The following is a 14,535-nucleotide window of genomic DNA, read 5'->3' as shown; positions in this document are numbered from 1 at the left end:
TAATATAATCAATTCCACTTGGGGAAAAATCAATTAATCCAGATAATATTACTCTTTAAACAGGTTTTTGGTTCTATTTTCATCCTTCTTGACTTCTGTCTGACCATGTCAGTGTCCCAATCAGTGAGGTTAAATTATTCCCTATTATCAATAAGTTCAAAACCTATCTCCTTTCTTTGTCATTGACGGTCTTCCATAACTTGGCCCCAACCTATGTTTTCAACTTTATCATACGTTACTCCCCTTCCCAATACTCTATAGTCTAGAAAAACTGGCTTTCCCAATGTTCCCCACATGATATTGGATCCCCTTCTCTGTGTCTTTGTGCTGGCTATATCCCATGCCTGGAATGTTCTTCATCCTCTCTATTGCCTCAGCTCATTCACCAACTTCCCCATAAAACCTTTCCTGATTTCCACAATTTCTCATGTCTTGGTCCCCACAAATTGGTTTATTTATGTATAGTTCTTGTCTCCTCTTGGATATATATGCTTTTCAGGAGCACAGATTATTTTATTTTTGGCTTTGCATTCTCAGTACTGAGCATGGTTCTTGGCCCATATTTGGTATTAAATGAATGTCTGTGGATTGACTGACCACAGGATCATAGATTTAGAGTTGAAAGTAAACTTTTGTGGTTGTTGTTCAGTTGTGTCCAACTCTTTGTGACCCTTTTCCAGGTTTCTTTGGTAAAAATACAGAAATGTTTGCCATCTCTTTCTCCAACTCATTTTACAGACAAGGAAACCAAGGTAAACAGGGTTAAGCGACTTGCTCAGGGTTATACAGCTAGCAAGTGTCTGAGACCAGAATGAAACCAGGAAGAAGAATCTTCCTGATTCTAAGCCCAACACTCTACCACTGTACCACCTAGTTGACCTTAAAAGCCACATAATCCAATACCCTCTTCTAATAGTTGAAGAAACTCTGACTCAGAGACTCGCACTGAGACCTTTAAATGATTTGCCAAAGTTCACACAGGTAGTAAGTGGTATAAAAGGCTTTCAGACTTGGGTCATCTAATTCCAAATCTAAGGTTCTTTCCACTGCACCCCACTATTTTTGTATAGTCATCCCCTCAATTCCATTTAAAAATTTGAATTACTGCTCCATCCATTAGAGCTTCCATTTTGAACTTGAGAGAACACTTTGTTCTCTACCTAGCAACATGTTTATCAAAGATTATTTTTTAATACATGGGCAGTGGATAGAGTATCAGGCCTGGAGTCAAGAAGACTCATCTTTGTGAGTTCAAAATCTTATACCAGACACTTATTAGCTGTGTGACCCTGGCCAAGTCACTTAATCTTGTTTGCCTCAGTTTCCTCATCTATAAAATGAGCTGGAGAAAGAAATGGCAAAGTGCATCAGTATATTCATGAAGAAAATCCTAAATAGGGTCACAAAGAGTCAGATATGACTAAAATGACTGAAAAACAAATAATTATGTGATGCAGTTATCTGTATATGTATTATCTTTGCACTAGACTATATGTTCTAAGAAGTCAGAGGAAATAATTTATTTGTTTTTTTCCCCGTGCACAAGAAATACTAGGGAAATGTGTGTTTAAAGTTTTGAATTGAGAAAAATGAGTGAATGGAGAATACTAGCGTTATGATCGAAGGAAGCATTTTGGTAGCTAAAAGGAAAAGGAAGATTCTAGATGCAGTATGTGACTTAGGATAAATAGAGACAAGAATGAAAATCACAAATTTTAACTTAATTATTTATGTAATGCTCTGAAAACTTTACAGGAGATAAAAGTTTTTTTTTTTAATAAAGTAACTTTTCCAGCTTTTTCTGACCCTCTAAAGAGATTTGAATCACCTCTGAGATTTGAGTTCCTAAGGAGAAATCCTATGTGGAATAAAGGTGAGTAGACTGCAAGGGACAAGAATTTGATCTGGTTATATTGTCTATGACACCTATTAAAATTATCAATAGAATTGAATGGAGTGGTTGATTCACTAGAGATTTAAAGAAAAAATGGTTAGCAGCAGCCTTTGTAAACCACAGAAATCTTCGCTGTTCATTATCTCCCAGCATTTACCTGGGGAAAATGTGTGCCTTTGTCCATAGACTCATTGTACTGAAGATGGCCTTAACACAGAAATGTGACAACAGCACATTTTATCCCAAGTGATTGTCACCACCTGGCCCAGACAGCAGGAAGCATTTTTATTACTCAGTCTCATTGCTAAGAAATGAACAGAGAAGAATTTGCATAATGGAGAAGACATTGACCAAAACTTTTCAGTTTCATTTTAAAAAATTAAGGAAAATCTCGAGGGGGAAGGGGAAGGGCACAGTGTTATTGGAGATGATGTTTTTGGAGAGAATACTTCTCTAAATACAATTTGCAACCCTTCCTGAGTGGTTTTGTGCAAGATTTTCCACAAACCATCCCTTAAAAGACATTTTCTTCATCTTTCCATTATTTCAAGGACATGAATTTATCACTCCATCTGTCTCTTTCATTCCTGCCACATGCCCAGCCCACTTCCTTCTCTAGTCATACACATCTTCCACAGTCTTTTAGACCATTCTAAAATCTGAAGTTATTGTTGGCAACTTGCTGCAGCCTAATTCCACCCACCATGTGTCTTTCCATTGCCCTTTGGATTGTTTATCATTGTAATTCTTCTGGAATCATGGTGTTCCATGATTAAAGGCCATATAGCATCACTGGGAAAATATCCGTGTTTTAAAACTGGCTTTTGTGGCAAAGACTACTTATAACTGATAATTGAAATCACAGTAACATTTTTATAAATTTATGCTGTCAGATCTCCTTCTATTCAAATCTGAGTTTATATTGTTGTCTGACTAAAGAGCCTATGTATGATTCATACATCTATGGACTAACTCAGTGAGTTTTCTGACTGGGAAATATGCATTTTTCACCTTTTCTTTCCCCTCAGGATGGATATCTAGCCTGAACTCTAGAACTACGGTGAATCTTCTCACTTGTGAGTGTCATCAGTTTTCTCTGGCCCAATTCAGTTAAGTACATTTAGGGGGAGATGGGGTAGTCGGAGAGGAGGGTGAGGAGATCCTTCATCAATTGATTTCACCTCAATACCACTGATGAAATTACAAAATGTAAAAAGCAGGTAACAGAGTCAATTGGTTATAACAGTCTTAATTCTAAAGAAATCTTTAGACTTTGTTATGCCATTATCAGGTATAGAAATGATCTGATCAAACTTGATAAAAAAACAACTAGCCACCAGTTGGCTTAAGCTTTAGGTCCTGGTGGACCATTAATATTAAGGCACAGTCTATTAGTGGATCAAAGTCAAGGAAGAAGACAGCTCTGAGGACTAAATCTTACCAGAAGAGAAGAGAGCCAGTCACGGAAGAAGAATTCACTTTTTGAAAGGGAATTGCTCCTTTTTTCTTAGAATGGAAGGAATTTCTCTCCCCTTTCTGTCAGTCATGTCAAAGTATCTTGGAGTTACTTTCCCAGTAGGAAACACCTTGTCCTGAAGGAGGCAGGCTCAGAAGTACAGCAGGATGATATACCAAGCAGAAATGTCATGCCCAGGTGTAATGGCAATTTTAATGAAAAGATCTTTCCCATTCATTCATAGACCCATGTAACCTGCTTAAATCACATGGAAACCTGTGATCACATGTGGTGGGAGGTACTTGTTGAATGAGTGGAATAAGGAAGGGTGGAGAAGAACTGAGAGGAAGTGAGTGAGAGCAGTTAGGGTGGAGGAAGAGAGACAATACAAGCAAGCAGACAGCTAGGTTCATGAGTGTTTGTTTGTGGGAAGGCCCAGGAGGTGGGAGGGATGTGGGCTTGGGAACAACTTTGTCCCCTGCAGTGTTAATGTGTATTGACTTCTTGGCTACTGTGATGGATTTGGCTTTCTGGTTTGGGGATTTGGTTTTCTGGTGTCTGAATGAATCTTTTTCTTTACCTTCTATAAGGAGAGTCTGTTATACTTTGTGACTGAGAACTACACTGGCATATTCATAGTCTCCCTCAGTGCTCTGAAGATTGTCTTGGCAACACATGTGGTGTTGCAAACCAGATCCCAAGGAATAAAATCTCTATTTGGAGGCAGAAAGGATTTAGAGGAAGAAATGGATATCCCAGGATGGGAGGATTTATCATATTCCTCCCTATCAAGGAAATGGGCTAAAAGCACTGGACCCTGCGAAAACTGGGAAGCGAGGTTATGAACCTAAAGCCTTGGAAAGGTGTTTGCAAGGAATATCAAAAAGATCAGGGAAAGAGCTAGCTGGGGTATGTAGGGGAGGCTAGATTTTATTAACAGGTGACCATATTATATGTGAAAGCATAAATGAGCTGCTGAAGGAAAAAAAATTCAGATGGAAAAAGAATTAGCTAGTTTGCATGGAAATCTCAACATTTGGGCTCTCCTTTAGAAAGCAGGCTGGGGGTGTCTCAGGTGGAAGAAAAGGCTGTTCATTTAGCTAAAAAGAAACAGAAGACTGGCAAAAGAAATGTGCATGAAACAGACCCAGACTGGTTGCCATGATGACTGCCAGTAGATTACAATGTTAGTTTTAGCTGCAGAAGGATGCAGTAGGCAGTGTTCTACTGATTCAGTGTGGCCTAGTGGAGATAGACCCTGGTATTCACTTAGGGACTAAAATTGAAGGAGGAGGTAATGATAATGCCATAATGGTCAGAAACACAGATGCATACTTTGTACCCCCTTAGCAGTTTCCCAGAGGAATATAATAGTGAAGACAGTTCCTCCTGCTTATAAGCACCTAGTTTTGACTCTAATAACTAGAGAAATAAGGATCCTGCTTTCAGAAGTGCTGGACAATATTTCACAGTTAAGTGACTTAGGGAACTGGAGAAAAAGATAAATTTCCTCAAGAGAGAAGAGTAAATAGCCAGCAGATTCAAAGTCAGAATAAATTGACAAGGAAAGAATTGTTTACTACTCTATTGAGAGAGGGGTAGATCTTGGAAGCATAGATGGTATTCCAATGGATGAACCATACAGAATGTACCAAGAAAAGGTACAAACCTAGTATCAAACCTAGGCAGAATAGAGAAGTAAGAACTGCCCCTACAGGTCCTCCCAAAGCCTTGTATCTAAGTTTGTCACACCTTCAGGGAGAATAGGAAATTGGCTGAGCCTCAGTTCAGATTAAATAAACATACAGACAGGACTACAGACCGCATGTCAGTTTGACCATATATCGGGGGAAATGGATCAAATACTATAACTAGGGTATTAATCGATACTGGGGTAGGGGGTCTCCCTTATACATGGAAATCCCAATAAGTATAAATGTGGAATTCCTATCACCATCACAGGACTGGAAGGGACTGTAATATCAGCCAGATAATTCAAACTAATTATGAAAATTGGACAATTACCTAAGAAAGTACCCATTCCTGAATACATGATTGGAATAGATATATTGAGAGGTATGACTCTAAATTTACCTGAGGGGAGACACCAGTTTGCAGTAAGGAAGGTAGTAATTAATAGTAAGTAAAATAAAAATGAAGCCAGTAACTTTACCTGAACCTTTTAAAGAAATTTAAAGCAGTATCATGTACCAGGTGGGCAAGATGAAATTACCAATACTATAAAGGAATATGTTGAGGCAGAAGTGTTAGTTCCTGCAACCACTAGAAGAAATAATCCTATCTGACCTATAGAAAAGTCATATAAGACATGGAGGATGATAGCGAATTATAGACAATTGAATAAGGTGACTCTTTCCTTGTATGCTGCTGCTCCAGATAACATTACCTTAATAGAAAGGACCCAGAAATATGATGGGACCTGGTATGCAATTATTGACTTAGCCAATAATTTCTTTACTATTACAATAGATTCCAAATAATGGAACCAATTTGCTTTCACTTGGCAAGACCAGAAATATACTTTTACATTCTTGCCACAAGGATATCTGCGTAACCCCACTATTTGTCATAGGATTGTTGCTAAACATTTAGATGAATTAGAGCTACCTGATGTACAGCTTAACCAATACATAGATGATATTATGATACAGGGAAAAAATGCAAAAGAAGTGGAGAAGAGGTTGACACATAATTGAGAATATGAAAAGCAAAAGGTGGAAAATTAACCCTGCAAAGATTCAAGGGTCAGCTTAAACTGTAAAATTTTGTGGTATATAATGGAATCAGGGGCTGTAAGAGATTCTCCAGCAAGCCCAACAAAAGATTCAGGATTTTCCTATCCCCACCAATAATAAAGAGGCTGAAAAGTTTATAGGATTATTTGGATATTAGTGACATCAAGTACCACATCTAGGACAAATTCTGAAACCTTTATGTAAAATTACTAGAAAAAATATGAATTTGTCTGGGGACTTGAGCAGAGTAAAACTTTTGAAGAAGCAAAAGCCACTATACAATTGGTCCTAGATTTATGTCCTTTGCAAAGTGGCAGCTAGAATTACAAGTTACTGTACAGGATGAACAAGTAAACTGGAGTTTATGCCAAAGACAACAAAGTCAAAATGGACCCTTAGAACTGTGGTCTAGAAAACTCCCTTCATCTGGAATTCAATATTATCTTTTTGAAAAGCAGTTGTTAGCTGCATACTGGGCTTTGGTAGACTCTGAACAACTGACTTTGGGTCATGAGGTAATATTAAGGCCTGGAATCCCAATTATGACCTGGGTAATGAGTACCCCAGCTTCTCACAAAATTAGACATGCTCAAGAAGCTGGCATAATTAAATGGAAACAGTATATTCAAAATAGGTCTAAAGGAGGCAAAAATGGAGTTTCTGCTTTACATAAATCTACAACAAACATAGATACTGAGAGAAATAATATATCCACTGACCCAAAGCTAGAGTGGTTACAGTCCTTGGTAACATGGAATGAGGGATATGATGGATGAACTGAAGAACAAAAGAGACATGCATGGTTTACTGATGGGACAGCAAAATATTTGGGCCATAAAAGACATTGGAAAGTGATAGCCTATAGACCGTATACTAGGCAGACTTTGGAAAGTACTGGGATAGGCGGAAGTAGTCAATACGCTGAATTTATGGCAGTACATCAAGCTACCAAAACAAAATAAGGAGGAAAGTGTCAAATATTCCCTGATTCACGGGCAGTAGCTAATGAGTTAGCTACATGGATGCCCATGTGGAAAAATCAAAATTGGGAAATTCATGGCAAACAAGTCTGGGGTAAAGAATTATGGGAAGATGTATGGGACATGTCTTCAGTTACTAATTTGTCAGTTTTTCACGTAGATGCTCATGTGGCCCTCACCATGCCAGAAAATGAGTACAATGCACATACTGATCAATAAGCAAAGGCTGCTACTCATCATATTGTCCCTACTCTGATATCAATTGATGATCCACTACAAACAAAATGGGTTCATCAAATGGCTCACCATTTAGGAGTCCAGGCCACACATCAGTGAGCACAAGACCGTGGTATTAGTATCTCTCATTCATTGTTAAAACAAGTGGTAGGGGAACATTATATATGTCAGCTGGAAAAGGCACAGACAGTTTTTCAAGTAGTAAATGGAGAGATAGCAAGGGGAAAAGTACTAGCCCAAATTTGGCAAATAGATTATTTTGGACCTCTACCCCAAGATAAAGGATACAAATTTATATGTACTTGTGTTGACACTTATTCAGGTATACTAGTGGCTTGTCCCTATAACAATACAATCCAGAAAAACACCTGTAAAACTCTAGATATCTTAAGTCTATATTATAGAACTCCAATGCAGATCTAATATGACAATGGGCTACATTTCAAAGGTAATGAAATGAAGTTAGACAACATAGAATGGATATATCATATTCTATATTATTCATAAATGTCTGGGTTAATTGAAAGAATGGATTATTGAAAGAACAATTTAAGGAAGTTAAGATCCAATAATTCTTATCAACATTGGAAAGATAATTTGTTCGTTGCTTTATGTAATTTGAAAAATAGACCATTAGGAGGAAGTTCACCTCTAGCTAGAAGGATGACCTTAAATTGGCAAATTAGAGAACAACAAACACATAAGATAACAAATATAGAATATTGGACTGTGAGGCCAGGATGTTCCAGCACTGTATCCAAGGACATCTGGTTTGGAAGGATATGATTTACATTGTTTAGAGGACTTTAGGTTGTATAGAAAAGAAATAAGAAAAATCTCTACTGGAATATGTATGAGAATCCCCCAAAATCATTTTGGACAGATATTACCTAAATTTGGATTAGCTATTAGCAGCCAATACATGTATTGGCTGGAGTGATAGATTCTAATTATCAAGGAGAAATTATTGTGACATTTCAAAATTTAGGTGAAGAACCCATACAGTTCTGTAAAAATGATAGAATAGTTCAAGTGATTATTATTCCTTGTGAAACAATACCCCTTGTGAAAACTGCTGCTCCTTCTCAAATAACTAGCAGAGGAACTGTGGGATTGGCTTCTACTGAGAGAATAAAATTGGGAGCTGAAGTATGGGTAAAACGGAAGCCAGATGATATTCCAAAGACTAGGGAAATTACAGCACATGGGAAAGATAATACAGTAACTGTTGCTTAATCAGGAGAAGACGATTATCAAATTGTACCCTTAATTCATATATTCTACCATGAATGAGGCTAAGATAGTGGGCACATGGACTCCAGAAGCACAACTGACCCTGTATCTATCCTGCTTCTGATTATTGCCTCCTTGTTTCTTTTTGGCTTTTTGTCTGTTAAACTTGTTTACTAGATTTGTTTTCTACAGGCTTAGGACCCTCCACTTGCAGAGGCCTGATTGCTTAAGCTGGATGTCACCCCTTGTCCATAACTGTGATGTGTTACCCCTGGACCTGGCACTGACCAGGCTCCAGATGACAGCTAAAGAAATGACCTCTCAAATGGGGCAGGGACAGCTCTATATCCAATCTCAGCAGGAAGTAGTTATAGAAGAGCCCTTTGCCCCTTACCCCAAGATTTTGGGCCCCATTCATTGGAGGAGGAATGATGGGTTGCTTGTGTTCAAGTCCTACCCTAAGATATTGTTTATGTGCTCATGTTGTGTGATCCTTGTTATATTGTTGTAAAGTTCTGTTGACACCAGTTGCTTATGATATTGTTTTATATGCTTATTTTCTGTTATAGCTGTTAAAGTTCTGTTGATACCAGTTGTCCCACCCGCCTATGTAATGAATATGAAAGATCTTGGGGCCAAATGTAATGATAATCAAATGGGAAGATCTTTCCCATTCATTAATAGGCCCATGTGACCTGCTTAAATCACATGGAAGCCTAATGACTTGTATTGGGAGGAGTTTGCTGAATGAGTGAAATAGGAAGGGTGGAGCAGAACTGGGAGGAAGTTAGTGAGAGCAGTTAGGGTGGAGGGAGAGAGAGGACACGGGCAAGCAGACAGCTAGGCTTGTGAGTGTTTGCTTGTGTGAAGGACCCAGCAGAATGGGGGGAGGGGAGTGTGAAAGGAGAGAGGTCTTTGGAATGGCTTTGTCCCCTGTAGTATTAATGTGTATTGATTTCTTCTCTACTATGATGGATTTGGCTTTCTGGTTTGGGGATTTGGCTTTCTGGTGTCTGAGTAAATCGTTTTCTTCTGCCTTCTATATGGAGAGTCTATTATACTTTGCGATTGAGAATGCACTGGCATATTTATAGTCACCCTCAGTGCTGTGAATATTGCCTGGGAGATACACCAGGAAAACATAATGATGACTCCAGAAGAAGATAATTTATTTCTCTACTAGTAGAATCCATCTGTGTACCTTCTCTTCCTGCTAAAGTAGTTGTGGGACAGTGTACCACAGATTTTTGAAGGGTTTTTGCTATTTTTATTTTTTTATTTTATTTTTATTTGCTATTTTTATTCAAGCTATGTTATTTCAGTAAAACTCATTGCTTTGAGCTAATTGTGTCAACTGGTTAAGTAGTAACTATAAATGAACTAAGGTTAATGAGATATATCTTATGAGGATCCATAGAGTATCTCAGTATTAAATAGTTCTCCCTACCCCAGGGGACTTAATCTTCAAATGTTTGTTGGAGGGTAACCCAAAAGGAGTGTCTATGAAAGTAGGCTATAAATAAAAATATAAAAATCTAGAAACTGCAAGACAATGTCCCGTTACCTTGGATAAAGTTCATAACTTTACTAATTTCTCACTAACAACACCAATGCAGTTAGACTTAGAAGAGTAAAATCTAAATGACGGAAAGTATTGACAGCAAATAATGGCTATAATTCTGATATTTAAGATATATAAGAAATCAATGCAAATATCTAGGAACAAGAGTCAAAGTACATAAACAGGAAGTTTCAAATGAAGAAATGAAAGTTAACAACAACAATATAAAAACAATGTATCAAATCACAAATAATAAGAGAAAAGCATATTAAACAAGCCTGAATTTCCATTTCACAGGCACCAGATTAGCTAAAATGACAAAATATGAAAATGGTAATTTAGGGAGAGATTATGGGAGGACAGACACACTAATGTATTCATAGTAGAACTATGAATTAACTCAGACACTCTGGAAAGCAATTTGGAATTATGAAACGAAAATAATCAATGCACATTTCATTCAAGCAAATATTACTTCTACCAGACACATAAACAAAGAGATCAAAGTCATAGAGAAAGAACTCATATGCACAAAAATATTTATAGCAGTAGCCTTTTATGTTGTAGCAAAGACCTGGAAATAAAGAGGATGCCCATCAATAGGGGAATGGCTGGACCAATTTAACGTGGCCATATTAATGTAAAGTAAAAGTATTGCTCCATAAGAAATTACAAACATGAATTCAGAGAAACTTGGGAAGATTTTATGGATTGATACAGAGAGAAATGAGAAGAGCCAGACAAATAATTTGCATGACAAACACATAAAAGAAAGCAACTTTAAAAGATGTCAGAACTCTGATCACCACAGTGACCAATCATGACCTCAGAAGACTAATAATGAAACATGAACCCAAGACTAGATTGACTCTAGAGAATTGCAAAGCTTTTTTAGTAACCCCAACCTTCTTTCTGCAACAAAAATCCATATATTTAATACCAATATTTTGCTGTGATTGCTATATGACTGCAAGTAATTGAACAGCATATTTTCCACAGAATTTGAAATGAATATAATAGGGTAATGGGGAGGTTCATGGTGAGAAGCAACCAATAGGAATGACAAAGAACTATAATAAAGAGCAACATCAAAGAAATGTATATTTGTGAATATGATGTTGCCCCAGAAGGTAAAACTCAGAGCTATAGGTAATTGTGAAGAGGGAAATTTGTACTTGGTGTCAGGGGGAACAATTCCTAATAATTAGAGCTGTCCCAATGTATAATAGGCTACCACCCTTCTAAATCTCAAGTTTGGTGATTCTGTTTTATAAATGAAAGATTATCCTTAGTTACTAACTATATGTTGGCATAAAAGCTAGTCCCATTTATTTAGCAGTCAAGCACATTCAATTTTGTATCTTCTGTAGTAGATCTACAGATGCCTTCACAACAGACTATTAAACTGGGGAACACAGACATTCATTATTAATGATTTATATATCTGTACCAAAACTTCAATTCATCTGAGGAACAGATATTTCATTTTAAAAAACTGAAGAAAATACAACGTCTTGGGGATGGGAGAGACAACAAAGAAGTGTAACTTAATCTTCCTCTGGTCACAAAACAAGAAATGCAATAAAACAATGGTATACATTAATTAATAGCTTCATTCTTCTGAGAAGGTAAACCTTCAGTCTGATGAGCAATAGCCTTGATTGACTGGGAAGGAATATCTTCTTAATGGAGATTGACCCTAACTAGCCTTTAAGGAGCTAAGTAAGACAAAGAGCAAACTTATTTGATACTGATTTTTCACATGGAATCCTTAATTAGGACATTTCACTTGGTTAGAGACCGAAGGAATTTTCATTTAGACAGTTATTTATACTCCACTCTGAGGTCTTTCACTGTTTTAGATTACTCGGCATAAATTATCTCTCTCCCTACCTTGCCCACACTAACTGCTCTATGTCTCACTTAAACTAGGAATGATACTCCCAGTTTTGCCTTTTCATAGATACATGTAGCTCACATCTGGAGTAAACCTTGGTGTCATTCTACAGGCAGCATTTTGACCCATCTTCAAAGAGGTCTCCTTGGGCTATTTTGACCTGGTTAACAATAGGGCCATTTTAGAGTTCATCATACCCATTTTAGCCACCATCAAGTCAGATTATAATGGAAATTTTCCATTAGAATGGAAACATTGTGAAATCACAATATGTAGTGAGATAACAAGTCTTAAATCTCTGTCTTTTCCATAAAATTCTCTAGGACTGAATGGATAGGATAAATGCATCTTCTAAATTCAAGGAAATAAAGATCTCACATCTTCCTCAACACAAAATCAATAAATATTAAACCCTGCCTACAGAGTAAACATATAATCATTCTGGGACTTGGTACTTAATGTGATTTCTTTCCATTTTTGACACAGTTGTCTATGTTCATATTGGCAAGTTATATTTCTTTTTATCCTTATGAAGATTCATCAGCAACCTTCATTAATGATCTGGCATTTTAGGCTGAGGTTTCTGGAGAGTAGAGATCTTATTTCTACAACTTTCTTAGTTGGTCCTGATGGGAACCATTTTTCATCCTAAAGTTTATGGTTTATTAAAGTAGATATTATCATACTATTGAGAAAAGTCATACAGGGATACTAGAGATCTGTGTTGAATTTTTTTTCTGAATTGCAATTTTTAGTTTTGTTTGAAATGCTCACATAGGGGCAGGACAATAGAGTTCATTTAGTGCTAGCCTTGGAATCAGAAAGACCTGGATACCAATCCTGCATATAACATTTACTAGCTTTCCAATCCTGAACAAGTCATTTAACTTGTATGTGCTCCCAGCAATTCTCAAGAAAAGCATACTTAACCTTTTTATGCATCATGGAATCCTCTGGCAGTTTGGTGAAGCTTATGAAGCCATTTCCAGAATAATGTTTGTGGCCTACATTCATAGCTAAAGGAAAATGCTAAATTTCAGTTACAAATTAGTAAAAATACTGATCTCTCTCTCACTTTACTGACAGCTTTCCGTCTAAAAGTATGAGCATATCTCCCCTATTCCCCCCAAAATCTCATTTGGTTTATCTATTCCTGATAGCTATCATCCTATATGACTCTTCTTTTTTGTTGTTGCTAAACTCTTTGAAAAGATTTAGTATATTATATAATAAGTATCTCCACTTTCTTTCCTCTCTTCGTAGTTTTCTGGAGTTTGGCCTCCAACCTCATCATTCAACTGAAATGGCTCTCCTTAACCTGTCTTCTGAGTTCCAGTTTCATATCTCCTCACCTATTGAATGCATCAAACTGTATGTTCTATAAGCATATTAAACTCATTATGTTCAAAATTAAACTCATTATCCTCTTTCCTCCCTCCAAGCTTTTTGTTCTTCCTAAATTTGCTATTACTGTAAAAGACATAATTATTCTCCCAGTTACCCAGGCCCTTTCATCCTCCATATCCAATCAGTTATGAGATCCTGTTAGCTCTACTAGTCTCAAACATCTCCCATATACTTCCCCTTCTATCCTCTAAAATGGATATCACCTTACACAGTACCTCATCACTTCACAACTAAATTATTCCAGTAGCCTGATGGTTGATCTCCCTGCACCAAATCTCTCCTCTCAACAATCCATCCTCAACTCAACTGTCAAACGGATTTTCTGAAAGTCTGACGATGTCATCCTACCTGACTTCCAATTCAGTAAACCCCAATAGCTTCCTATTTCCTCCCAGAATTAAATATAAAATCCTCAGTTTGGCTTTTAAAACTTTTCATAAGTTATCCTCTTCCTATATTTCCAGTGTTCTTATACCTTCTGTCCCTCTAAAAGGCACATGATGACTCAGTGGATAAAGAATTGGGTCTAGAGTCACAAAGATCTGACTTCAAATTCAATCTCAGATGCATATTAGTTGTGTGACCCTAGGAAAACCACTTAGTCTCAGTTAAGTTTTGCTTCAGTTTCCTCAATTGTAAAATGAACATAATAATACTATCTATCTCACAGCATCGCTGTGAGGATCAGATGAGAAAATATTTGTGTGTATTTTTTAAGTGCTTGGCACAAGAACTTGGCATATAGTAAGCACTAAATAAATTCTCTATCTTATTGCAAGATTCTTGAGAGCAGGGGTTGTCTTTTATCTTTCTTTATATCCACAGCACTTAGCACAATGCCTGGGATATAGTAGGCACTTAAAAATGGTTATTACTTCACTGACTGATTCTAAGATTACCTCCAATTTAATTTCTATATCTTGTTTTCATGTTGACTTTCCTATTAAACTGTGAGCTCCATGAAAGCACTGTTGTCTTTTTTCTTGTCCTCAAGACAAGAACACAGTACTGACACAGAGTAAGTGCTTAATAAACTCATGTTGACTTGATTTGACTTGACTTGATTTTTTTCTCATCCAAGTTCATAGACTCTCGGATTGTGTTTGTCCTTTGT

This window comes from Notamacropus eugenii, chromosome 1 (assembly GCF_028372415.1).
Source record: "Notamacropus eugenii isolate mMacEug1 chromosome 1, mMacEug1.pri_v2, whole genome shotgun sequence".
NCBI lineage: Eukaryota > Metazoa > Chordata > Mammalia > Diprotodontia > Macropodidae > Notamacropus > Notamacropus eugenii.
Note: the sequence above shows the minus strand (reverse complement) of the source record.